Below are 5,420 nucleotides of genomic sequence, written 5' to 3' on the forward strand. Positions count from 1 at the left end.
GAGTGGTTCTGATAGAATGTTCTTGTGCCTTGTTCTCTTTTAGTTTTGTTTTCCCAAATTCGCCAGTCTTGAAATTTTATAAAGTTATCTATCAACCATGCTGGCAACCTAATTCGCATTTGGAGCTAATGCCCGTTTTAATTCGGTTTTGGAATTGGCTTAAAAGAATTAACTTTAAATTTCGTCTTGGGAAACAATTGAGCGAGCTCGGATTTATTTTTGAAAACGGTTTCGGAAAAACTTTTGGTATGAATTTGGGTTATAAATTGCAGAAGATATATCGTTGAAGCTCTAAATCATTGTATATATCTTCGTATGTTTGAAAACTACGACGAACATTAATACTACAAATTTTATTTATGCATAGTTTGAAAGCGAAGCAAGAGGGGTTGCGTACAATTTATGACTATTCCTATGACGAAATAAATTCCTCGTGCTTTTTGTTCTTCTGTTGTGAACCAACGTGATTTAGTAAGGGATTATGGGCCAGAAGTGTAGATGAAGCTGATACAATTGGGACTATTGGGGCTGGAGCTAAATGTCCAATAATTAAACAACCGAATAGAATGTTAGGACATTATATTTGAGACGATCCGGGGGAGATATAGAGGAGCTGATTATTGTTGAGTAAAGTGTCTGAGTCCTCTTATCCCCAATTCTAAGTCTAGCTTCTCATCCCCTTCTTTGGTTTTCTTCTATCTTATTTAGCCTATGCATTTTATATTTCCATTGTTGTTCTACGTCTTTGAGTTGTAATTGTTAGTTGCTACCATCAATATAATCTGTATTTTGGAGTTATTACATTGGTGCTTTCATCCAGATGTCTTCAATGAAGGACCAAATATTTAAACTAGCGGTGGCAAAATGGTTAAAAGAAAACAGTTAACCACCCATATTATCCACTAAAAATGGGTTGGATAATGAACTTTTTAAAAACGGATCAAATATGGATAAGGACCATATTATCCATTTAGAAAATGGGTAACCAATGGATAACTAATGGGTCTAACTTTTACTTTTATAAAGCTTCAAATTGGGGGTTCCTCAAGTTAGGGAGATTAAAACTCTTCCAAAAGTGATCATATGCAAGAAGTCATGGATAATATGATTACTCATATTATCCGTCGGTTAACCTATTTTTTATCCGTATTAAATATGGGTCGGGTCGAATAATTTATACCCAAACCATATTCGACCCGCCCCGCCTGTTTGCCACTCTTATTTCGAACTATTGATGATTTGGTTAGGGTTGTAAAGGATTCATGGTCGAAGGATATCGCTTAAATTCGTTCATTATTACATGAGTTGGTTGAAAACCTTTCAACGAGTAAGCCTACTCTGGTGGAATTCCAACGATTCAGTGGCAAGGATCCAGAGTTGTGGATTTCTCAGGCTGAACACTACTTTGAATTCTATGGTATATCGGAAAACAACAAATTATTACGTGGGCTTATTTACCTAGACAGTGAGGCGTTGGAGTAGTTTCGATGGCTTTTCCAAAACAAGCAATTGACGGATTGGGAACACTTTGCTGCAAAGGTTCGAATTTATTTTTGTAAATAACATTTCGAATCGCTGGAAGGTCACATGGCTACAATCAAGGAATATTCTACCGAAATCAAAGCCCAGGTGTTCGATAATATGTCACATGGATGTTGCTGTTACAAGGTATTTGCTACTGAGTGATCAGATGTTGGAGTCTTTACTGATACAACGGAATCTACTTTAAACAAAAAAAATTAAAGAATGTCCATGTATTTGATGAAGGCTCTCACGGAAATTGCAATATGCACCAATCTCACTCCGAGACCTTGAAAACCGAGGTTACTGCTGAAGCTCTAGTTAATAAGATCGGTATTCCTTTAAATTCTATTCCCATTACTTCCTTAGTGGATCTATTAACTTCCTTAGTGGATCTATTAACTAGTTTCAATTGTAATGTGATTAAACTACTAGAATATGAAAATAAAAGAGAAGGAAAATGCAAGAGACAATGCAGCTCCAGTGTTAGAAATTTCTCCTCTAAGGGATTTAACTGGTTATCAGATTCTTTTTGCTAGGCAAGGATATGTTATGTCGAATGCTATTGGAAGATTTCCTGGGATAGAATTTCGATTTGCTGGTGCTAATCAAAATATATTGTTCCATCACTATGATTTGCTTACATAAATGCAATTGGGTTGATACGGAGTAAATAATCGAGGTTGGTGGTTCTTGTTTAGAATTGTTTATAAACAGTATGCACAAATATTTTGACACCATGCTTGCTATTTTATTGTTTGTGTCTTGGACCTGCCTCCTGGACTCGCTCAAGGATGTGGTAATGACATGAAAAATCTGGTTTCTCAAAATAATTTAATCGAAAAGGATGTAATCTTTCATGTATGGGACCCAGGACTAAGTCTGCAGCCCTTGAAGTTAAACAATTCGAGTTCTGGCAATCTGTCCTTAATTGTAGTCCCAGCTGGTGCAACATATGTCTCTTCTACGGAGGCATCTGAAATGCTTGAATATATTATTATTGCTTGTGCTTATTTTAGCCTATCATGTAGTTGTGTGGACATTTTCGATACGAGACATGATTGTCAGGTTGATTCCAATGCGCTTTAATCTAGTGAATCTGAAGAATTACAACAATATGATGGATTTGTATCATTTATCACCCACGCAGAGTTTGACTCTAAAGGTGTCGAGGTTGTAACATCTTTTTCTTACATATTCGGACAACTATCTATAGCCTTGGTACCTAATGATGTTGACTATGAAAACACAAATGCTGAATTTGGCGGTAGTACTTTCCTTTTGATCTTGATACTAGTTTTCTTGCGGTACCTAATGATGTTGAATATGAAAACAAAAATGCTGAATTTGGTAGACTTTCCTTTTGATCCTGATACTAGTTTTCTTACTACATGCCTTGGGATTACACGAAATGATGATTTCTATGAGGCGTTGGGGTTGACGTTAACCATGTAGGTTGCCTACAGTGAACCCTCGAATCTTCAATTGAAAAATATTGAGGCTAGTAAGATTGCTCTTGCACTTACTTGTGCTGATGGGAATTCCTCAATTCAAAGAGGAGCTATAAGATGCTCGAGTTTTGCTTATGTTAGCACCCCGAATGAGCAAATCTCTAGTAATTCCACTCATATATTTAGAGATGATATTACTCTTGTTATGATTGTGTCAATTGCTCGATTTGTGGAACTGCTATACTTTCACTCATGCACCAGAGAGTTTGTCCATGATATTGCATTTCCCTGGATACACCAGAGTTGGTCAAAGTGGGAGAAGCCCCTTAATCTTATCTTGCTTTTTGGTCATCTTTATGCGCTTTTGTTTTCCAAATATCGAAAACAAATAACGGAGACACTTGTCGCAGTTATTGAGAAAGTGAGTTTAATGTCCTATGGTCACCAGCTTGATTATTATGATATGGTGACTAAGCATTCGACTCAATTTATTACTACGGATCTAAGTGGAGCTCTATTAAAGTTCATTGTTACATCTATTGTTGGTGTTAGCCGAGCCATTCACCTGGTAGTTATTGAATTTCCTATGAGAATGACAAAGAGAGGAAGGATATAATTCCCTTTCGCTAAAGCTTGTATTGCGGCTGAAGAGATGCTTTTTGGTTTGTTTAAACATAAGGTTGATGGGGTCACAACTTTGCTTGAACAGGTGAGTTGGCGTGTCTGCTAGCATGATGAGCTCATTTTCCTTGGAACTCTAGTTGTTTCTGTGTAACATATTTTCTCTGTTTAAGTTCTCAAAGGAGTTCTGCCAAATGCTCTCTTTCACATATCTGGAAAAATAAAGCTTGGAAAGCCAATATGCAATCTAGAATGTCTGTTACAATTTTGGGAGTAAGATATTATAAGAGTACTTTCCTCGATACTTGAACTCATCTACATATCCAACTCAAAGGGCGTTATCATGGACACTATGAGCATCTCTTCACGTACTAGTGTCATTATGAACTATGGGGCTGGTGTTTTTTTTGGTACGCAAGTGCACCTCGAGCACTTTGATATTAGTGTTGCTCTACTCGAACCTTGAGGATAAGTTTTTTTGTGAGGATAGGAGAATTGTTGTGAATCAATGTGATTTAGTAAGGGATTATGAGCTAGAAGTATGGAACGAGACTGATACAGTTGGGGTTATTGGTCCTGGAGCTAAAGGCCCAATGATTAAATAACCGAATAGAATGCTAGGACATTATATTTGGGACGATCTAGGGGGAGATACAGAGGAGCCGATTATTGTTGAGTAAAGTATCTAAGTTCTCTAATCCCAATTCCGAGTCTAGCCATCCCCTTCTTTGGTTTTCTTCTATCTTACTTAATCTCTGCATTTTATATCGTCACGACCCGGATTTTCCACCCTCGGGGGTCATGATGACGCCTACTAATGAAAGCTAGGCAAGCCAATTGTTCCAATTACTTAACCTTTTTCATATATTTTAATCATTTAACAATGGTGAACAAACATCATAAAAATAACGGAATTAAATAAGCGGAAGAAACAAAATGTAACAGTTTAATATTAGTACCAATACAATTCCATAAACTAGAAAGCTACCCAGATCTGGTGTCACAATTTCACAGACGATCTAAGAGTACTACAAATAAGGGTCTGAAAGGTAAATACAAGTTATTTCAGAAATACATAGAAGAAACAGTATAGAGAGATAGAAGGAGACGCCAGAGCCTGCGGACTCCTGCAGGATTACCTCAGGTCGCCTGAATGGACTGAAGACAACACCCTCACTGCGGTCCAAAAGCTGCAGCACCGGGATCTGCACATAGTGTAGAGTGTAGTATCAGCACAACCGACCTCATGTGCTGGTAAGTGACTAGCCTAACCTCGGCAAAGTAGTGACGAGGCTAGGATAGAACTACCAAATAAACCTGTGCAGTTAAATCATATACAGCAAAAAAATAAAAGCAGAAATGTACAGTTAATGATAGGAGGGGGAACATGCTGCGGGGAACATCAAGTAATAACAGAAGAACAATAGATAAATATAAGGAACACCAAAGTTCAATTATCAACAAGAATCAGAAATAAAGACAAGTGCACGGCATCACCCTTCGTGCTTTTACTTTCGTCTTCACCATAAAATCAATAAAATCGGCACGGCATCACCCTTCGTGTTTTTGCCTCACATAACCATGGCACGGAATAATCCTTCATGCATTATCACTCATATCATGGCACAGAATTGTACATCGTACGACACGGCATCACCCTTCGTGTTTTAACCTCACAAAATCGGCACGACATCACCCTTCATGCATTAACACTCTCTCACAAATATCATGCACGACATCACTCTTCGTGCTTTAACACTCTTCCTTACCCAAATAACAATCACAAAGCAATAAAGGCAAGAGAATCAATAAAATCATAATAAAATC

This window comes from Nicotiana sylvestris, chromosome 10, assembly GCF_000393655.2.
Source record: "Nicotiana sylvestris chromosome 10, ASM39365v2, whole genome shotgun sequence".
NCBI classification, from domain to species: Eukaryota; Viridiplantae; Streptophyta; class Magnoliopsida; order Solanales; family Solanaceae; genus Nicotiana; species Nicotiana sylvestris.